This window comes from Rousettus aegyptiacus, unplaced genomic scaffold, assembly GCF_014176215.1.
Source record: "Rousettus aegyptiacus isolate mRouAeg1 unplaced genomic scaffold, mRouAeg1.p scaffold_m13_p_16, whole genome shotgun sequence".
In the NCBI taxonomy this organism is placed as follows: Eukaryota; Metazoa; Chordata; class Mammalia; order Chiroptera; family Pteropodidae; genus Rousettus; species Rousettus aegyptiacus.
Window position 1 is genome coordinate 30,913,100 of NW_023416291.1, and position 23,997 is coordinate 30,937,096.

Here is a 23,997-nt window from a genome sequence, read left to right on the forward strand (position 1 = left end):
TCTCTGATGATGACCCTCCTGTCTCCCTCTTATAAGGACCTTTGTGAGGATGTTGGGCCCATACAGATGATCCAGAATAATCTCTACATTTCAAGATCTTTAAATTGTGTGTTTACCTCCCATAGTTAGATTTCTTTCTGTCACCACATATTTGATCCCTTTTACACACAATGTGTTATATATATTTATATATAAAATCAAATAAAACTTATTTGACTATATAAAATCAAATAAAACTTACTTGATTTTGTTAATCAATGTCACCATAATAAATTTAAAACATTATTTTTAAAAAAGATCTTTAAATTAATCAAATCAAAAAAGTCTCTTTTGCCATGCAAGGTAATATATTCAAATGTTCTAGGCATTCATATATGGACATCTTTGGGGAACTATTATTCCTACTACAGCAAAAGGTATATGGGAGTGGATTACCTGTTGGAAATTTCATCAGAATAAAACTTTTATTTAAAGAAGTACACAATTTAAAGAAATTGATAATGATTTCAGCCTAAAATTTTGATTATAATGATTATAATTGCATCAGAATTTAGGAAGGAAATAAAATTGTACTAATGAAAAACTTCTACCAGAAAATTTTTAATTTATAAGGTCAGAAATATATATATATATATATATATATATATATATATTTGTGTGTAATATACACATGTATTATATGATACACATATAACTTCATAAATATTTAGGTATTTTTGGCAGAGTTTTTGTGGGTTTATTTAATACAAATATAACGTGCACAGGGGTTGTCTATTCATTGTCTTTGCTGCATAGACTGGCATTAAGACTGGTGACTCTGATAAGCAGCTAAAGATATAGATATAAATATCTTCACAAATGGGAATGTTTTTCCTACTAATTAATATCAAAAAGAATCATCTTTTATTGAATGGTTTATGTTTCCTGACTTAGCAGCCATATTTAGAAAGACTTTCACAACCCAAAATTTCATCATCATTCGCTCATCTAAAAATTTTTTTTTGGCACAATCATAATGTGATTTTAACTTTTTTCTCCTTCACATAATTTTGCAAGTAATCTATATATTCTCATGAGTTCTAAATGCTGTTTTTCTTAAATATTAATAACTCAAACTATTTTTAAATGACGGTCTTTTGTCTGATTATGTAAAACACTGATTTGGTGTGCTTAGTGTTTGATTTTTGTTAGCTATTTGGGTCTTTGGGATGACTGTATGCTTAATAGTGACACAGTCACTTGAAATCATAATACATTTGTTAATTGCGATGAATCATGTCTGTGTCAGTCTCTGCTGTCTAGTACTAGAATTGAAAGATGCTAATTTTTTTTAATAGACCTTAAAGGCAACTTAAAAATTTATGTGTTATACAGCAGAAAGACTCATGAATTTGACATTCCAGATACATTATACAGAATCTCTGAGTCACATTTTAAACTTCAGTTATAATTTGTCAAATATTGGGACCCCACAACATGTGACTGTCATCTCAAGCAAATATTCTGAAAACTGCCGCTCACACTGAAGTCATGACAATTTTCCAGAAAGAATTATTTATATACTGACTTTCCATGGAATGATTTTGTTTAAAAAAGAAAAAGAAAAGAAAGAAGGAAGAGAGGGAGAAAGGAAGAATGGATGGAAGGATGAAAGGAAAGAAAGAAGGAAGGAAAGAAGGAAGGAAGGAAGGAAGGAAGGAAGGAAGGAAGGAAGGAAGGAAGGAAGGAAGGAAGGAAAATAATTCATTAAATTTTCTTGAAGACTATCATAATACATCTAGAAACAAATATAGTAGGCTCTGGGACCACATAACTCAATGTAAATATATGCTTAATCACCTTTTTTTGCAAATTATGTTGCACTAAGAAATGTCAAACTTCTACTTAAGGTTTTTTAACTATATAAAGAGGGCACTGAGGTATATTGACAAAAGTTACTGTTTTACTGCATTCATTGAATTCTAAGTTTATAAATATTTTCATTCTTGACATTATATAATCTAAAAAATGTTTCAAGGATGACAACACAGGTTTTTATATCAATATCTTCTTCATGTTTTCATCTTCTCACCTATCCTTCCACATGTTCTGGATAAGACACCAAGTCATGTGATGTTTTTATTATTATTATAGCATTTCCCAAAGCATTGACAAAAATAACATGCTGTCCAAGTTTTTTTTTTTCTTTGATAAACATATAAGCTCATCAAATATACTACTGTGCAAAGTTTGGGATGGGTTATCTGTTTTTGAAAATTAAAAAAATTTTTTTATTCATCAAACAAAGACATGAGCCAACAACCAATATAGGTAAGGAAAATAATTTTGAAAAGATTATTTGTTATGTTTTATTTTCTAACACTGTAACAGCCATAATAACCTTTGTTGTATACACTGTCAGATGATTTATTAATAAACTCACCTTCTTACCAACCCTAATGACACAGAAAAATACAGTTTCTTTTAGTTTCTCAAATGTGGATTTCATTGTGAAAACTGCATGGAACATGCCACTAAGAAGCAAAGAAACCCCAGTTTGTGTGGGCCCACTCTGCTTTGCCCTGTTGTCCTGGCATAATTATTAGTACCATCTCTTTCATTCTCAAAGTGGCCTGGTTTATGATAAGTATATAGTCACTTTAGTCATGACCCATTCTTTTGATTTTAAAATACAAGAATTTTTCACAGGGATATCTAGATAGATTACAAAAGAATTTCCTTTTCAGATATTTATAATTACTTCTTATTGGTGCACATAATATAGAGAGGGTAACTGACTTTTGTAATTCCAAAAACCAACAGAATTGTTACCATTGACCAGGCAAAATCTTTAGTTGCAAGACTAGCCTTCATCACAGGTTTCTGGAAATCAAATCAACCTTTGGAAATTTATTTGGCCAACATTGAGTTTTATCATTAGAAGGGCACAGATTGCATACCAAGGCCTTTGTCTCTGACAAAAGAAACCCAAGTTTAATTTGACATCAGTCCATTAACAAATCTAATGACCTTTTAGGAGCAAGTTCTTCAAAAGTGCTGGATTTATTACCTTACTTCCAAAAGAGTTGATCTAGATCCAAGGAGTCAAATGTTGGTCCAATAACCAACATGATCAGTGTGAAGAGTTCACCAGTGACAGTGCAAAACAGAACAAAATAAAAGTATTTTTCCCGGTTAAATTTATTCAACAGAAACATTTATATTTTACTCTGAGAGTATATACTTAATAAGTATTGATGTGGAAATAATAGTAGGTAAGAGTAAAAGTTTTAATTTGATCTATATAATGGATGAATTTTATTAAACTTATCTACATTTCATGTACTAACCCAAGGAAATAATTGTGCAAAAGGGAGTTATGCTGAATTAATAGACATTGGGTTTAAATGGTTTTAAATAGCTCTGTTACAATGGGTGGAGAATCAACCTTGGTCTTCATACTTCGAATGTGTGTATTCTCATTGGATTGACTTACCTTTGATGAAAACTGAATACGCAAAGAAAAAAAAATATGAGAATATTAGGCTCACAACAATACACTTTTTAGAATTTTATAGGCCTAGTTATGCATTAGGATTTTGGGAAACTTGATGAGTGAAGATTGTAGCAGAAATGAACTGCTATTGTTCAAACTCTACCTTACAGTAGAAGCAAAGCCTTAGAAAGAAGATAATAAATGTATTTTTCCATTGGGAAAGGCATTTCTTTTTGTGAGTGCCCAGGCATGCTCTTTAAGCTCAAAACAAAATTTCATACGATGTGCTTTCTTTTATCTTGTTGATTGTTCTGGTATGACTTGAAGTAAACACAGCAGCACTATGGGAGGCCATCATACTGGCTTTAAAGAAAAAGATGACAGGCCCAGAAAAAAGAAAAAAAGGCTTTTATCCTATGAGAGGAAAACACTTCAATTCTCAAGCTGGCATAAAAGCCATTTAAAACATGAAAAGACAAATTATGAGTTCTAGTAATAATAAATTTAATGTATAAAGATGGAGGAAATACCCAGGAAAAAGAAGAATTACTATGTTATGAACATTATCATTATATCTACTTAAATTCTTGAAGGTAATTACTAGTTTAGCATCCATTTTGAACAGAGAAAATAATGTTAAGAAGTGATGGCTTATCAACTTTTTGTCTGAGAAAAACTCTGGCAAACAGAACAAAACTTTTAAATACAAAAATCTCTGGAAGTCAAAGCAATTTTGTTAATTAAACTAGGAATTAATAAACATTGACTGGCCACCCACTGTACTCAGATTGTGGGGCAACTGAGGAATCATCGATGCAGGCATCCTTCTGAAGAAAATTACTATCCAGTGACAAGCTAGGGGCAGTAGTGAGCAATATAAGGTATCGTAGTCTAAGGATAAGGTCCATGGTATGGATCCTAAGTGGAGTAAAGGTTTAGATTAAACAGTTCATGAAAGGCAGTTATTCATTAGAGAAAATTGTATGGGAGAGGTGAGATTTGAGCTGAATTATAAAAAAAGGGTTTCAGTAGAATTTAGGTAGAGGCAGGACAGCTAAGCAAGGAAAAAAAAGACACAAAGTGAATTCAAGGAACTGGGCATGAGAATAACTGACAATAAGAGATTATAAGAAAATAATATAAAGAATAATTAATGCTAACATCTAGATATTCTTCTTATTTTTGGGAGTAAGTTTATAAAAATAAAGTCATAAAAATTGGAATTATATGGTATTAAGAGCAAATACTCCCAAACTTTACCATCCATGACTCATTTCCAGTTTGCAGACAGTTTTCAGTTTGTCTTTTGAATATTTTCACTGCTTTTATGAGTATATGTCTCAGATGTTTATACCCGTATTATTTTATTATATTCTGTTTTATAACTCTCTCAGAAATGCTCAACTATTTATATAGTAGTTATATTTTCTTGTATTTTACCTTGCACTTTTTAACAGCTGTTCAAAACTCTTTTCTGCAGATGTGTCCTAGCGATCGATCTGTATCCCAGTGGTAAACACTTAGGCAGTCTCTGAGGCTTTGCGAATACCAACATAATAGCATGAGTAAAAAATACACTTGTGTACGTATAAGCAACCGTCTGAGCATATTCTTAGAAGTGAAATTGGTGAATCAAGACAAATTCCATTTAAAAATGTAACCGATATTGCCAATTGTCCTCTATACTGTTCCAGTTTTTAACGCCATCGACTGTCACAGAGGCTTGCATGATGTGACAAATATACTGCTGGTATAAAAGCTAGAGCAAGAAACTGGCAGCAAAACCTTCTGATTCTCTTAACTGATGCAGACCCATGGAGTGACAGGGCAGTCTTGGGATAAGCAACAACCTTCAACTGCCATGTGGCAATTCTGGAAATGTTTTCTTTCTACAAGTTTACGGAGTTGTCTTTGACATGGGAGGTAATAGTTAACTTAAATTGGGCAGAGAGCGGATCCTTGGGTCAGTTGGTGGCCCTGCAGGTGTCCGTCATAGTGGACTCTGCTCTTGGATTAATCTGTTTAAAGATAAACTGAAGCAGCACAGCCATTTTTACACAAGACGTCCAGTTTCACAACTACAGAGCAAGCTCTAGTTTCTATTCTATCTTTTCTTCCCCATTATTCTGGCTCCATCCTCTGGCCTCTCAGTTTACTTTGTTCAGTCATGTAACCATTTCTCCAGTTTGCATTCTTAAATAAGTTCTCTAAAATCATTTAAGTGGATAGCAAGAGTTTCTGAGAAAATCCACTCATTTTGAGTCTAAGGCAAATAAATAAAATCAACAATTAAAAAAAGAACAATAAGAAGGCTCCATAACATAAAAGAAAGAGGTAAAAGAAATGAGACTATTTTAGGAAGGATCTGATTTCTGCTTCAAAGAAATATGGTTTCTACCAGTGAAAAAAGAAAGTTCATATTAGATAACAGGGAGGAATGAAAAAAGAGATTGGAGAGAGGCAAACAGAAACTAAAATTAATTCCAAAGTGGAATAAAGGAGGAATGTCTGATATGAAGTAATTATAATTGTCAAAATATGTTTTCAAAACAGAGGAAGTTGGATAGCAAGTGGTTTTAGGATATCTAGTTCTCTGGGTTACTTATTAATCTGCCCAAAACTGATTTGTTAGAAGGACAAAACCACTTAGTTAAACCAACTTCTTACAATTAAACAGGAAGAAAATTCATAAACATGTCAAGAATTCTTCCCCTGCTGAGAAAAACGTTACCCTTGACAGAACATCAAAATTGGTTTTGTGAAGTTGAATTAATGCAGGTCAAGTACATTTGAGATCCCTCAGTAAAAAGAATAATAAAACTGCCAAGTGCAAACTATTCTTTATCCTTATTCTTTGAGAGATTTCTGGGTCTGCCAAAAAAAAAAAAAAAAAAAAAAAAAAAAACAGAAATAATTGCAACTGTTGACCAGCAGGTTTAAAGTTGATTATTTTTGATGGTTATCATGATTTGCTCATTATGAAGCAGAAAGCTACATGCTCTGATGGAAGAAGGTATGTTTTTATTCATTTTTACTTTACCAAATTGGCAGAAGAAACAAAGCATTTATGGTTTTAGTTGGTTGTTTTCATCATTTTTAAATTATTACTAAAAGATGTTTGTGTAAAGATCTTTGAATAAAGGCAATTACTTAATAGTTTTTCTCCCTTTTAGCAGTTTGAACTAAGACCTATTGGCCTGAGAAACACTAATACCATAAGAAAGATATTCCCTAGCTACCATAGGCTAACCTGAAAGCTCAAACAGGAGAACTGGTTTTTCTTTCTTATCTTTCTTTCTCTCTCTCTCTCTCTCTTTTTTTTTTTTTTTTGGTCTTTTTCTCCCTTCCTTTCTCCCTCCCTACATCCCTCATTCCCTTCCTTCCATCCTTCTTTTCTTCCTTCCTTCCTCCTTCCTCCTTTCCTACTAGCCTTCCATTTTTTCTCTTCATCTCTCCCTTTCTTTTTGCATACATTATTGTTATTTCTAATCTCAGCAAAATAGAATGAGCCCTTAAAAATGAAATTGTATTAAAATTTCATAAATGTAGAGAAATAAATTGTGTGAGGAAAATAGCACTTTTTAGAGTTAGCTTGGTCCAAAAAAGATTTTGCTTACTATAATTATGAGAGATCTTTGAGCATGAGTCTTTTAAGTTCCATTGGAAAGTCTCTTGTCAAAAATCAATTGGATGCAGATGAATGGGGTTATTTTTGGACTTTCCATTGGCCTGTATGTCTATTCCCATGCTGGTATTACATTTTATTGATTACTGTAGCTTTGTAGTACCTTTTGAAATGGAGAAGTGTCTTTCAATTTTGTTATTCCTTTTCAATACTATTTTGGCTATTCATGGCTCCTTGCAAAGTCCATATAAATTTGAGGATTAACTTTTTCATTTCTGCAAAAAGGCAGTTAGGATTTTGATAGGGATCACATTGAATGCATAGATTGCTTTGGGAGTACTGCCATCTAAAAAATATTAGCTCTTCATTACATGAACACTGCATGCCTTTCCCTTTGTTTAGATACTGTTTAATTTCCTTTAAACATATTTTGAATGTACAAGTCTTTTAGTTCCTTGGTTAAGCTGATTCCTAGGCATTTTATTCTTTTGTAAAGAGTCATTTTTATTAATTTCTTTTTGGATTGTTCATTTTTGGTATATAAAAGCACAACTGATTTTTGTGCTGATTTTTTTTTTTTTTTGGTATATATGAAATCATGTCATCTGTGAGTAGAAATTGCTTTAAATCTTTTCCAATTTAGATACCTTTCATTTATTTTTCCTGCTTAATTTCTCTGGCTAGAACTTCTAGACAATGTTGCATAGAAATAGTGTAGGAGGGCATCCTTTTTTTTTTTTTTTGTTAACAGAAATGAACCTGTGAATTTTTTCCTTCGTTATTCATGTGGTGTATTGCATTGACTGGTGTTCTTACATTGAACTAGCTTTGCAATACTGGGATAAATGCTACTGGGCCATGTTGTATAACTCTTTAATATGTTGTTGAATTTGTTTTGCTTGTATTTTGATGAGAATTTTTGCATCTATATACATAAGAGATGTTGATTTTTTTCCCCCCAGAAATTAGTTTCTTGATCCTTTAAGGTAAATTCTAAGAAATACTCAAAATTATAAGAATACTAACAACCTCATTAAAAATTATCAAAGGATATGAGCAGTTTACACAAAAGGAAACAAAAATGAATCATTGATATAATTTCATATTAATCCTCAATTATAAGAGAGATAAAAATTCAGCTTTTATTAAAATACTATTTTAAAAGATGAAAATTCGGACTTCACCATTTTAAAACTATCATAGTGACATATTTATCAAATTTAAATATTCTGTATAGATGAAATTGGGAGGCAAGGGTCACAGACTTTCTTATATATCATTAATGGTGATATAAGTTGTTACAACTCATATAGAAAATAATTCATATTTTCTCTCAAGATAAACCAGGACCAACAATGTTACTTCTACATATTTATCTGTAAATATGAAAAATGCAAGTTGTGTTTAATTTTATACACTATTTGTAATATTAAAAATTAGTTTAAAAAATCCTTTAATACAGAATCAATTAAATAAAATATATTAAATAATAGAATTCAATACTATTATGACAAAAGTAGAGTTAAGTTTAAAAGAGCAAAGAACAGAATGGTATATTAGTGTGCTACTGTTTGTGTAAAATGGAAATTTAAGAATTTACATTCCCTTGAATTTTCTCAAAAATCACAAGAGGCATAAATGACCTAAAAGTCTTCACTACTCACTTGCTCCATGATCTTTTGTGACTTCTTCCAAGACTCTGTTTCTATAAACTTCTTTCTCTGTCTTGGATTGTGTCCAGTTCTTTATTTCCTTCACCCCAGAAAAAAAGTCACTCTGTCAAATTTTAATTATGAAGAACCATTTTTTCCTTCAATTTTGAATTTCACTTGTAATCTTCATAAGCATAAGAGCCTCAGGAGAGCAGGTAAGAGAAAAATATCTCTAGGGCTGGTGTTCTGGTGATGTTGGTTAAGAGGAGGCTGTGGACTCTAACGATGTGTTGTGACTTTTTTTTTTTTTTTTAGTTTATGTGCTATGACTGAAACCCAAAGGAATATATCAAAAACTAATACTATTAACAAGGATTCCACAGCTAACTAGACTTTTTAAAGCTACCCCAAATCAAGTACATTTATTTTTATAGACCAACAAGAAAATAAAGTGAGAAAAAGGTCATGTTTACTTTAAATGCAAGAGCTATTAATTACTTAGCAATAAATGCTTGAAACCTTTGTAAGTTTAACAAAGAAAGGACGACACCATGTTCCCTTTGGCGAGATGTAGAAAGTGTCAACTGACTGTGGACAAACATAATTACAGTGCCAAACTTCCATCCCTATGCCAAAGGCTGGGAAGTTGCTTTTTTTCCCCCTGCAGAAGCTGATGGTTGAGTGGGCACATTCTAAGTTCCTGGACCTGATTCTAGCTAAATCTGGGCTGGAAAAATAAATAAAAATCTCAGCCTGAAAACCTGTCATTTTAAAGATAAACCTGCCTCCTTATATGTGATACTTAAAGACACAATGTTAATAGTGGTCTTGTTCTGGGAAAAGCATTCAAAACACGCCTTTAATTAGTCCAACAATAAGCAAAGTTTCTAGTGGAAAAAAAAACTGCCCCAGAAGGTAAAATAAAAATAAGAGCCAAGTTAGTGACAATGCTTTTGAGCAGTTGTGGACTGAGACTGTCCTGTCGCTATAAAACGTTACTTGTTGGTTCAGTGATACGGGTGGTTTGGTGAGAGCTGTTGCTGACAAGATGTCAGAAATGAGGTAGAAACAAAAGTGCCTCTATTTTTTCTGCAAAGAATTTGTGCAATTTTTATGAATAGTGTTGCTTTTAATCTTAGGTGACAGTTTGTATGGTAATGGGGGAAAATCCGTTTTCCCACTGCAGTAAGACACCTAATACTACTCTTGTCCCTATAGAAATGGTAGCTTTGGGGGATTCTTGTGGAAACACTCTGAATGAACTTAGTTGTCCTCAGGTAAGGCTCACTCTAGAAGCAAAAAAAAGGGCAGCATGGAGTTGAAGTTATCGAGGAAAAAGGGAATTCTTTCTGAGTATATGTAAGACCCTCCTAATTAACTTGTAGCACTTTGACGGCTACTCAAGTTTAAAGAGTTGGATGATCCAAGTCTTTTGATTTTGGGGTATTATAGAAATCAGATTTTATACTTTTCACTATAAAATTTGTGTCTGTAGGTTAAATAAAGAACATCGCAAAATTGTAAAGAGTCATACGGAGAGTAGAAAAAATAAACACTAGAACTCACCAATCCTATATTGGACTACTAGTTATACTAAAGATCTCTATTATCCTTATCCTTAGCTAATTTTATTGATTTAATAAAATGCTAATCAGTCACTTTTTTAATCAAGAAGATTATAAAATGGAAAATTAATGTCTGCCAACCATCTCTCTTTATGGTTATACTTTCTGCAAACAAATAATATTAGGCATTTCCTGTGTACAATTCAGAAAATTTATATGCAAGAACATAAAAGTTGTTTGATCTCTTTGTAAGCCGATTATATTATGTTATTTGTACTAATATAACTTGCTTTGTCACTTAATATCATGGAAATCCTTTTATATCAGCATAGTTAGATTTATTTTATTCTTTTCAGTGGTCGTATTATGTTTTTTGTATATATTTATCATAATTTATATTGTCAGTCTTTATGAATTTCATTTTATGTTTGAATTGAAAACAATTTTTAAAAATAAGTTGAATCCCAATTTTAAAGGAAAAATGATTATAGAAATAAAGAAAAAATATATGTTTATTAATCCAGGGTTAGTGTATTAATCACAGCTATATTGAAGCTATAGCTCAGTCATAAAGAAAAGATTGACAGATTTAAATTTTATATAAATCAGTATTTTCCCCCCAAAATTTAAGTGATACTAAAAAACTCCAGTATTTATAAGAATAATTCAGGATGCTATTTGAAAGAATAATAGCCCCAGGGCAATATTATAATAAATGTTTAAGTAAATATTTAATCTTAGGTTATTTAAATGATCCCATGACATTTATAAGAAATCTAAGTTCCCAAGAGAGAAGTAGACAAAGTGCATTTCCCAAAAGAAGAATACTTATGGTAAACACACATTAACTTTAGTAACAATAAGAAATACAAATTAAATTATGGCAGATCAACATCAAGAAACAATATGAAGTCAGTAAATATGATTAATGTAATACTCAGATATAATGAAAACCTTTATGATACAAAATGAAAAAAAATGAATACAAAATAGTAATCATTAAATGGTAATAAATAATAATACATATTCATACTAGGTGTGAGTGATAAAATGTAAAATAAAAGTAGTTTTTTATGCGGTTATGTGTAATTATTTTAAATCTTTAAATATTTCTACTGAGTTTTATTCTTAATTTAAGCATAATATTCAGGCATGAGATATTTAGGTATAAAATTCCTAGGTCTGTCATTTGCCTTTAATGCTTCAGCATTCTGTAAAAGTTATTTCTATTTTATCTCTATGTTGTGAGATTTAGCATTAGAAAATATTTTACTTGATGTTCAGGAAGCATTTCTATTTCATTTTAGTGGTCTCAAAAGTCCACAGAGTGCCAGTCAGAGAAACAAAATACGAAGATACTAAACATAAACAAACTAATAAATTTGTCAATTAAAAGAATGAATCTATTGATCTTTTGGTTCCTAAATGCCATGGGGGAACATTTAGGGACGATAAAATAAATGTAGAGCTTTTCAGAGGGCTTAGTGACTTCTGTTTCTGAAAATTCCCTAAATATTAGTAGAAAATGAAGAAAAAAACAAAAAAGAAGACAATACATGTTATACAGTATATTGGTTTGCTGGGGCTGCAATAGCAAATGCCCAGGCCAAGTGGCTTAAACAATGCAAATTTATTTCCCCACAGCGGTGGAAGCTGAACATCTGAAATCAAAGCATCAGCTAGTTTGATTTCTCTTGGGGCCTCTCCCCTTGGCTTACTGACGGCTAACTTTTTCACTACATCCTCACATGATTGTTCACACGCATGCATATTCCTAGTGTCTCTTCCTTTTCTTATGAGGACATTTACCATATTGGATTAAGGCCACATCTTTATTACCTCAATTAACCTTAATTATCTCTTTAGAAGTCTTATCTCCAAATACAGTCATATTGTGGTATAGGGCTACAACAATGATTTTCGTGGGGAACATGATTCAGGCCCTATCACAGTATATTTAAATTTTGCATTTAATAAGTTATCCCTTTCAATATGCACATTTTATAAAGAAGTAATAAACATTTATTTATTATAACTATTGGAAGATAATATCAAAAGCTAACATTTCAGCATTTTTGTGAATAGAAGTCCTAGGACAAATGACCCAACTAATCTCTCTCTCTTCCTGTTGATATCCCTGAATGATGGTATTCAGCTCCTTAAGTTGCCATGAAAGAGGCCAGATGATGCACCTAGGAAGTGTAGAGGAGTTTGCATCCTTAAATGATGGGGTTAGGAGGATGAGGACTTGGACAATGGGGAACAGAAGACGGCAGGGAGCTGAGCTGGTAAATCCCCCCTCTGTTTTCTCTCTGGTGAGTTACAGTTCGAGAGTATTTCACTTGGTTCTTCCTGGAAATCCTTCCAGAGAGGTCTCGGGTGTCAGGTGGACTCATCTTTGCAAATCTCTTCCATGGTTGATGTTAAGGGGCAGCCAGTGCATTGATGCACTGCATCACTTCGTCTCACTCTTGTTTTTATTCACTTTGTTTTTCCTTATTTTTTTTTATTCTGGTTTGCATCTCATAAGTAAAGTGTCAGTATTTAAATCCCTACTTTAAGTTCTGCTTCTAACTCAGAAAACATGTGTTATTACAGTAAGTATGTAAAATAGTTAAAATTAATATGAAGAAAACAAATCCTCATGATATGATTTAGGAGTTGGATAGCTCACCTATCTAAAATAATCCATTGTGGCTGGTAATGGGGATGATAATAACTCTTGGGTGCTGTTAAACTACAATTCCTTAAATTTTTACCTCTGTTTAATTGAGAGAAAGTACAAATAGAGGACACATACAGGCAGACCCAATGATTGTAGTACTTAACATGGGGATAAGGTAAATATTGGTACTAATGAAGAAATTGCAAAAAGAGAATGATAGACTTGAGACAGTCAATTTCAATCTTAAGACAGTCTCTGATAACTGGAGGATTTCTGGTAGCTGTAAAGAACCTCTTATTTCTGGCAACTTTGGCAGACTTTGCTGAAAATCTGGCCAAGAATCTAATTATAAGGGAGACAGATCTGCAAAGACTAAAATGTGTAAACTCAGCAGCTATCCTGTGTCAAATCAGGGACATAATAAGAAGAGAGTAGGACCTCCGAATCTTGGATGAACACATTTAGGAAGGCAAGCCAGAGAATCTTGAGCCCCCAAATTATCCCAAGGTTTCCTTTTCATCAGAAGCAGTCCCTTCTCACCATGTAAGCTTTTTTCCAATCTGACAGAGTCAAATCTCAGGACTGTCCAGATGGATAATTACAAACTCAAGTCTGGGAAGAAATCACCTACAAGGAACTTCAGAATCTGACTAATATATATTAGTTAAAATCTGGGGCACATGTGCAGCAGTGGATTCTGAGGGTGTTAGACGTGTGGGAGGGTGGGTGCAGGACATAAGGCTGGAGAGGGGAAAGTTCATGGAGAATGTGGTTCCTAGAATTACTTCTGGTAAGGATTCTCTTAGTTCAGATTCTCTCCAAACAAAGCCTGATGCAAACTTATTTAAGTAGAGTTTTTGTTTTCATTCTTGTTTTCCCTATAAGGGAGCAAGGGAAACACAGTAGGGAGCAGGAGAGAGCCAAACAGGAATGTGGTCTCAGATGAAGTCTGGACTCGGCCTGGTCCACATCGATTGCCCCACAGGGTGTCCTCCCTTGCAACATTGGGGGCCAGTCTTTTGTAATATCTTGTCAGAGTTTGCTGTGGGTTTTTCTCAGAAGGAAAAATGGGAAAACAACCTTCTGTGGGAAGGGGCTCTTGTTGGCCAAGGACAATGTCTCAAAGAAGGGGGACTGGAGAACAGTTAACATACCAGGTCTAGGTGATGGGTGCCTCTGAGTGAGGCACAGCCTCTCTTTGAGTGTACCTAGCACATGGCAGAATCTTTTTCTATGTATATTTTCTTTTGCTACTATAATTCTCAAAAAAATACACACACCAATTTAGGATAACCAAAAGTAGAGTGAAATAGTCAGTATTACTAAATTTTCAATGTATAGTATCTCCATTCTGACATAATTTTATGAAAATGTTGTGGAGACTTCAAAAGTAAATGGTTTAATTTGTTTCTGTACTTACCATGTATCCCTCTAGAATTCAGAAATATCTAAAGTAAAGAAGGACTTCTTCCTTTTCTTTTTTCTTAACACTTATGAAAGATAGTTAAGTTACCAGCAGTTTACCCTCTGCTATTTCGGTCTTGTGGTATAAATTCTAAAATCTTAGAAAAAACTCAAAACCCTTAAACTTTAATTTTGGTAGAATTTAAAGCTTTTGCTATTTCTCCTGAGGTTTCCAACCAGTTTTTATTTTGCTGCTTTTCACTGATGCAATTTTTCTTATTCTGTTTTCAACACAGATATCCCTGGGAGAAATATAAACTTCATACATATTATGAAATTGTTTCTGTAGCAACAGGAACCCCGCAAGAACATTTAGAAATGTTCTTTGCTTTTACTTTCATTTTTCTTTATACATTTCCAAAGAATAGCTCATATGTTTCATTTCAGAAGAGTCTTGTGGTAAAGTGACAAGTTGTGCTGTTATTTATTTCACTTAAGAAAAGAAGAATGTGAACAAATAAATATGGGTCTCTTATCCTTGGCGAAAATATCATAACTTTTCTGTTAGATCCAATAAAGTCCCAGGTCTGAAAGCAGAATCCAAAAAATACAGTTTACCCATCATAATTGTTTAATGACATTTCAAAGACAACTGTTAATTACTCAAGTACTAATTTTAATTCTTAACATGTTAATTGTATTTGAACTATAGAAAATTATTAAAGCATATTATCAGTTTTATAATTTCATAATCAATGTGTTACTATACATGTTTGCAGAAACATATCGGGTCAATATTTTAAGGTGACTATAGTTTAGAACTTGTTTTAGTACTATTATAGAATAATCATTTTCATCAATTAGAGATATAGTTATTATTCATGTAAGCACTTTAAAAAATTGTGCAAGTATCTTTGGCAATGATATAGATTGTATCAAAGGATTATTTTTTAATCTATTATCCATAGACATAAAAATTAGAAACTCCGAAAATAAGCACATACATTTGTGGTTGGTTTATTTTCATTAAAAATGTCAGTGGAATTCAGTGGGGAGAATGATAGACTTTCAATAATTAGTGCAAAGACAATAGGATATTCACACGCACACACACACACATTGAATTTACCTCACACCATATGTGCACATTTGATATAAATGGATCATAGATGTAAACTTAAAAGCTGCAATAGTACCAGTTGTAGAAGAAAACAATAGAAAAGTCTTTATGAACTTGGCTTAGGCAATGATTTATTAAATATGACTCCCAACACAATCCTGAAAAGACAATATAGTAAATTGGACACCATTAAATTTTTTTAAAAGTTTGCTTTTCAAAGACACTAATAAGAAAATGAAAAGACAAGTCACAGATTGGAATAAAATATTTGTAGATTATATATCTGAAAAAAGACTTGTATCCAGAATAGATAATAAATTCTTAGAACTCAATCATATGAAGACCAAAAATTAAAAAGTAGGCTAAAGATTTCAATAGATGTTTCACTAAGATGTACAGGTGGCTAATAAGCACAGAAAAAAAAGATGTTCACTATATTAGCTATTATAGTAATGCACGTTAAAATCAGCATGAGAAACCACCTCACTTCGTTCGAGTGACTATAATCAAAAAGGCAATAACAAGGGTTACCAAAGATGTGGAGAAACTAGAATGCTCACACATGCTAGTGGGAGAATATAATGGAACAGCCTCGATAGGAAACAATTTGGCAGTTTCTTAAATAGTTAAACATATACTTACACTCAGCAGTTTCACCCTAGGTATTTTACTCAAGAGAAATGAAAATATTTGGACACATTTTGATGATGATGGTGATGAAGAAAGATTACCTTTATTTAATAGAATAATTTCTTTCTGGATGCCATGAGTTCATTTTTTATGTCATTTTTAAATTACTTTTTTTATCCTGAGAAATGACAATATTTAAAAGGTGAATTCTCCTGTGAATTTTAAGTAGATGATAATTATAACAGGCTGCTGATTATAGCAAGGCAATTGAAGTTTAATCCTTTATGATATCTTTTCTTGCAGATACCTTTTTCAATATTAAATAAGCATTAAGTGTCAATCCTATATATTCTTTATGTGATCACAAGAATCTGTTTTGGGGTCTATTTTATGCATTGTACTCCTCACTGACCTTTATATTCTCAATTTTCTTTTGAAATTTGGTTATTTTAACATTAACTATTTTCCTTTATATATTTCCGTTCTTATAAAACAATAAAGGATAATTTTCTTTTAGTAGCACTGGTTTCTGGATAAAAGGGTATGTGTAAATAAATGCCTTTGGACTAGGCAAAGGAAAAAATAAATTATAGCTTATGTAGAGTATATTTTAAATGAAGATGTAAAAGGTGAACACGATTTCCAAGTCCGCGTTTTTCAACAAGCTTTGCAGGTTCCAGCCTGCACATCGAGTTCTTGGGAGTATGAATGAACTTACTTGCCACACACATGACTCCTTTGCCCCTCTTTTACTTTATTGTACTCACTTTACTGCTGTTAAATTTCAATCATCATCTATTATTCTGTACTTCCATCTATGCAGGTGACCACAGTTGGAGGAAACGCACATCATCCATGCCAACAGACCTCACTTTACATTTATGATAACTAATCTCTGGTGAAACACTCAAGCTGTCCAATTGCCATCCTACATTTCTCTATATTCACTCTTCAACTCTTCTAATTAGCTATTATATCGTTTCCCTTCTCTTCTGAAATCTTCGACGATCCTTTCATCACCCTAACTCTCAACTGACAAGCTTAATTTTCTTTTCACTGAGAAATAAGATGCAATCAGAGATTACACACAAGCTCATTCTATGACATCTACCCCTTTGCTGCATCTGGGCATGTTTACTCTTTCATCTTTTGCAATGAATGTACTTTCTGCACTTCTAGCACAGGGCAACCCCTCTGTGTGTATCAATTCTATCTTATTTGCCTATTTAAAGATATGGCAGCAGAAGCTCTTCTTTCTCTCCGATGCATCACAATTTTTCTTTCTATATTTCACGTTTCTCATCGTACATGCACACTAGTTCTCTCCCTTATGAAAAGAAACAGAACAAACAAAAATGAAACTGTTTATGCATTCATTATCTATTCTAACTACCATCCTATTTCATTCCTTTCATTTACAAGAAAACTCTTCCCAGAAGTAATATCTATCTACTCGCTGTCTCTAATTTCTTTCCTCCCATTTTCTTTGGAATCTTCTTTATTCACATTTTCATCTTTGCTTCTCCATGACAACTGCCCTTGTTTGCATCTTTAGTGACCGCCCACTGCTTACACTGACTCTCAGACCTCCTTATATGTAATCTAACAGCATCACTGAACATCGTTGATCCCCTCTCTTTTTGGACTAGGACATTATACTTCCCTAGTTATTTCCTACCTCCCCAGTCACATTTGCTGCTTCTCATCTACTAGTACTTTTAATGTTGGTTTGGTCACAGGGCTCAGTTTTTAGGCTTCTTATCTTTTCTATTTAAACTCATTTTCTAAGTCTTAATTCTGTGTTTTTAAGTAATATTTATTTGCAACAATTCTCAAATGTATATTGACAGCCAAGACTGGGGAATATTCATTAGGTATTCAATTTCAACATAATCCAAACTAAAGTCCCTCTGAAACTGGTTTCCCCTGGGCTTTCTTTAGATTAGTAAAAGCCAACACCATTTTCTCAGTTGCTTGGGTAAAAAATTGAAATACATCTTTCATTGTTTCTCTCACTACCATAACAAGTTTAGAATCAAATCAGAATATTTACAGAATCTGATTCTACCATAGTTATTATTCTTATCTCAGACATCATCTCTTTTTTCTTGGATTTTTATAATGCTTTCTTCTTGCCTGTTTTGCTCTGTGACTCTTCTCCCTTTGATCGTTTCTCAATACAGAAGACATAGCAACCTTGGTTAAAAAAAAAAAAAAAAAAAAGTCAATCAGCTTCTATTACTCTGCTGCTCAAAACCTCAAAACCCATTCAAGGCCTTTCATCTCATTCATAACCAAACTTAAAGTTCTATATATTACCTCTGAGGTCATCCCAAGCAACCTCCCTTCTTGCTTACTCTGATTCATTTTAGCACCCTAACTGACCCTCACAGGAAGTTACTATCACTCTTGATTTACAGCTTTTGTCCTTGTTCCAAATGCCTAGAACTCCCCCCTGCCCATTTAGACTCCTTGCTCATTTCCTTCATTTTTCTACTCAAATATAACCCTTGTTTGTGAGGCCATCTCTGATCATATTAGCTTTAAACTTTGCATCACGCTTCTCTGCTTTAGGCCTTCATGGAACTAATTACCATCTGACATATTATATGTTTTGCTTATTTGTGTATTGCTTGTCTCTTTCTACTTGAAAGTGAATTCCAGGGAAGTAGGTGTTTTTGTTTGGTTCACTTATTGTTAGACCACCAGTGGTTAGAATAGTGTCTGGCACATATAGTTGCTTTGTAAATATTTGTTGAGTGAATGAATAAATGCATGAGTGGAGGATAAATTGTGGTGTTTAAATGGTATCACTCTTTTCTTCCAACTCCAATTTATTCATTTAATAAGTGCTAAGAACCTACTAAACTAAATATTGGGGTTACAAACATGAATATTATTGAGACCTCACCTTTGAGGACCCTCAAATTAGTGAGGGATAGTATTAAAAGGATGATTATTGTAATAGAATGTGGAGAATTTTATTAAAGTGGCAAACATTTGATGGGATAAATCAGGTTGAGTCTTGAAAAATAGGTAGTACGTAAATGAGAACATGAAAATACGGAGATGGCTGAGGCAGTGGAAGCACGTAGGCCATATCTGACATCTCAAACGCGAAACTTTTGTGCAAAACTAAAGATAGAATCATAAGCATGGATCCTTAATAAACACTTGTAGATAATAAAATCTATGATAGAGAAAATAAAATTTTGCCTTCAAATCTCCAAACCGGTATTTATTAGTTTCTTGTTCCTTATTGAAAAAAATTACTGTTCAACATCCCCTCTAATACCAGATTTGAATAAGAATTTCTCTAGGTGGGGCTAAAACATTAACTTTTTTAGCAACTTTCCTATTGATACCTATACAAAGAAAGTATTAGAACCTGGGCTTTCAAGCTATTGGCATGCATGAGTGAGCAAGAGAAAAAAGAATTATACTAGATCTGTTGTTCTTTATTTTACCCCCTCACCTTATGCAGCATTACCTGTTACAAAACCATGCTCGGATGAGTAATAAGGCCTTGCTTATTGAAGCATATTTTAGGTCAAGGACTGTATCTCATAGTTCTTTTTGTCCGTAAAGATTGCTTCAATAGACTAACAAAATAGGCGGTCAAAGAGTAACGATAATAATGGTAATAATTGTTTCTAATCTTAATAATTTTGCTTTAATTTGAATTAACTTTCTCCGTCATAGTTATCTCTGATCTTCGAGAAATCTGATCCACTATTTCCTCACCAGAATTTATGTGACTTTACAATGGTCCTTGCTTGACACTTTAATTTTTTTATTTTTCGGACTGGGTAAGCCAGACTTATGCTTCAGAAAAATCAGTATCTTAAGTCTATTTAACATTTTGGGTTTTTAAAATTAGTTTTAGCTGTATTAATTTCTACTTGTCTTTCTCACAACATTTTTTAAAAATGTTCAACATATAAATGTCACAAAAATGAATGAAAGTTCTAAATCTCAGTTTTAAGGCCGACATTGTCTAGAGAAAAACTAAATCAATCTCTGAATAATTCATCTATAATACATAGTGGTTTTTTTGGACATTTTTCCTTTTTATATAATTCTCTCAAGCTTTATTGCCCAGCAGTGTAGGCACTAGCTGCATGTGGCTAAATTTAAAATAAAAATAAAGTGAAATAAGCTTAAACATGCAGTTCTTCGGTTACACTAGCTATGTTTTAAAGTGTTCAATATCCACACGTGGCTGGTGGCTCCTGGATTGGACAGTACAGAACATTTCCATAATCGCTGAAAGTTCTGTGGGACGGCGCTTCTGTAGACATGACAAACTTTCATTAGAAGTTCATTCATACTCTTCTATTAGAAATATAACTGTGACAGTTACAGAAAACTTCCATTAGATAAAGTCTAATGAAAACACATGATTTTATCAAACATTATTTTAATAACTTTTTTAATCAGAAAAGTGGCAGATAAAAAAGAAAGCCCACTTTTTAATTTCCTTAGAGATTGCCTTATATCGTTTAATTCTCATTTCAGTAAAACATTGCTCTTTCAAATCTAGACAATTTACTCTATTTTTCTTTATTTTCATGTTAATTCAGAGTTTATTAATTCTGAGACATTGACTAACTGGTATATATTTTCATGGAAAAATGGTTCCTTCTAAATATGTTCTATGGTAAAAATTAATTATCTATGAAGAAAAAAGAAAGCAAGGAGAAAAAAGAAAGAATTTCATGGTTATTTTACATGTAGTAGGAATGAGCTTGGAAAAGAAAGAATATTGCATGTTTTTACAAAGTTTCTTCTTAGCTAAATGTGAAGCAACATTCTTCCATTACTTGTACTTCTCTCCATTTATTTGATATTTCCCTATTTAGAAAAGACATTTCTCATACTTTACTCTGCTTCTACAGTAAAAAGATTAGTTTCTTTTCTTTTCTTACCATTGAGATAGCCACTTAACAAAAGCCAAGTCAGGAGAGGGGAAGCAACCAGGTCAAGAAAGTAAAACACTGGGTGCGAAGCTGAAAATTTTAGGAAAACAACATAAAACAGCCAAAGACATAGCAGAGATTTACTAAAATCTCATAAAATCAATAAGAAAATGTAACATGAGAGAAAGTGGTTGTCAGGGTCAAAGAGCGAAGGCTTTAAACTCTCTCTTTTATCTACAAATAGTTTGACTTTGGAAAAGTTATTTAATATATATATTTTTAGTCTTAGTACCTTTGAGAATAATGGGTAAAACATATCCACTTTAAAGTGTTATGGATAATTTGGCAAATAGTCATCACCTAATAGATAATAGCTATTATTATGGCTCTATGTGAAGCATATGGAACACATGAAGACACGGGAAGAATTCTTATGGAGTAAAATGTAATAAACTGTGTGGATGTCTCATGCTGTCCAAGGCATCCTTTAAGATTTATAAAGCAAAAAGCTCCTTTGGGCAATTTGATTATTCAGATTAGGCAATTACCAGCAGATAGACCACAGAAATTAGGAATTGCAAGTGGGTTGTGCATTAGAATATTTATAATTTAGATCAAATTCCATGGAACCTTTAGAGATTTATAAGTATTATTAATTTATATAATTTAATGCAAGATCAAGGAAGAAATATATCTAGATATATGTAGATATATGTATGTATAGAAGTTAAGGCTAAGAGGATAAGATTGAAGCTCAGAAATATTCTAGAGTCTAGAGCATCTAAACACCATCTATTACTTTTCAAGCACGAAATCCTCTGATAGTAACTGCAATTGATTAAACAACTATATTCCACAAGGATTACATGTACATTTATAATCATTGCAATGAAGCTATAAGAATTACTTAGAAATAGTGTGGCTTTATTTAACAGCAGCATTGCACTAACTTTTAAATAATTCAGCGAATAGTTCCCGAATGTTGATCATGTGTAATACTCTATTCACTATGGCTTATTTTGAATAAAATAAAGTCTCGGATCAGGGCCATGCATATTGACAAAAGTAATTGCTAAAACATTTTCTTCAGAAGTGATTGGACCATCATGGCTTTCAAATGACTGATTTAAGAAAAACTTCATTTGTGTTGGTATCTTTCCACTTAAAAAAAAGGAAGAATGTGAAGGGATATATGAATTCAGTTCAAGATTTAAACAACTTTGAATAGGAAAGACAAAAATAATATTTTCCTGTTTTTAAATAAACGTATGCCAGTGTTGTATTTATTTGGAGGAGTAAAATTTTGCCATTACACGCTCAGAAATAATGCAGATTTGGACACAATGCAATTGGCAGTTGGCTCCCTTTACTTCTCTGTTGTCAAATGTAGGCAGGCTGAAGTTCTTGTCATCTGGGAAGGGCTGGGGAAAGTGGGAGGCAGTCAGAATCTGAGTCCCCAGGATTCTCCATTTAGAAAGATGTTCACTGCAGTGATTGCATTAACTTCACACTAATACAGCCTTGCCTTTTGCTTGGTTGTAATTTTGAACCATGTTTATTGTGTTATGAGGGAATATACTATATTTTCCCATGTGAATCTAATGTATGATAAAAATACATATGCAGAAAATAAAATATATATGTATATACACATGATCTTAGTTTTCATTTTATTTGAGTTTTGCCTTGTTTATAGCTTCTTTTGTTTTTCTTTTCTCCCACTCTCATGCCATACAAATAACACCACAGTACCACAAATTTGGCTTTTGGTATTTTCTTTTTATAGGATTTTAGTTTACTTATTATTTATCTTGTTGCTCTAGTTATTTTAAGAATAAAGAAACACACACGAAAAAACCTCCTTTCCTAGTACTAACTTCCAGCACCCATCTCAGCCTGGGTAAGGGCTTCAAAATCTGTCAAAATCTTACCTGTCTTTCAAGGTCTTGATTAATACTGGATTTTCCATAAAGACTTCTCCTCTATATTGATAGAACAATATTTCACAACTGAATATTGTAGGCATTCATTGGTTCTAAGTGCACATTTTTAAAGAGGGGGTGGTTAAAAAGGGCTTTACGAAATAGGTTTAACTGACAGGTTTTGTAGGATCAAGGAGGACAATATTAAAATTTATTGAGAATCCATGACGTACTGATCTTTGCATTGAGGGTTCTTTTTGTAAGCAGCAGACACTTATTCTGATTTATTTAAACATAAAACTTATTCAAATTTATTTAGAAAATAAACATTAATTTATTGTGAAGATTTAGAAATAGGGAAGGGCAAGGTCAACTAAATGGGCAGTCACCACCAAGGCGATACCACAGGAACATTGGCTTTGGCGCTGACACTGCTACTGATCAATGGATGGTCCAGGGAAAGGCTGCTGGCAGCACACATGGATTGTGGGCGCCACCATGCGAAAATTGATATTGCTTCTAAACCATTTCAGAATTTTTTTTTCCAGATAGGGTCATCCATCTAGAAAAACACCATCTGATTGGTTAGGATTATATCAAGTGTCCATGCCTTATTCTTATCATTCAGGAAAAGTATCTGAAATTTTGAGGGCAGGAGGCTTTTTGTTCCCCAAATCTCAATCCTTACAGATTGAAGAAGGGGGGATGCAGGGGATCAAAAGAATAACCAAACTAAAGAATAAAAAGTAATTACTCACCATAGTTACTTTAAAGACAATTAAAAATGAATCCTCAGAACAAATATAAAAAGTACATATTATTATATACGTTTTACATGTGATAGTCTGAACATCTAATAAATTAAATAACTTCTAAAATGTACACAGAAATAAGTGTGATTAATGGATTAAGCAGTTGTATGACAAGGGTACAGATAATAAATTTTGATAACTCTGGATACCATCAATTCGGAAAGATCTCTTTAGAACTGTTCAATGTAACCTGTATATTTTTACAGAG

At 32.7% G+C, this 23,997-nt stretch overlaps 1 long non-coding RNA gene across 2 annotated transcripts in view; it reads left to right on the top strand.

The window, feature by feature from the left end:
* Window positions 1–6,366: 6,366 nt before the first annotated feature.
* Window positions 6,367–23,997, top strand: part of LOC107507552 — a 40,035-nt gene continuing 22,404 nt past the window's right edge. For both annotated transcript variants that reach the window (XR_001596178.2, XR_001596179.2), the window contains exon 1: window positions 6,367–6,488. This is a non-coding gene — a long non-coding RNA (uncharacterized LOC107507552). The remainder of the gene's footprint in view (window positions 6,489–23,997) is intronic.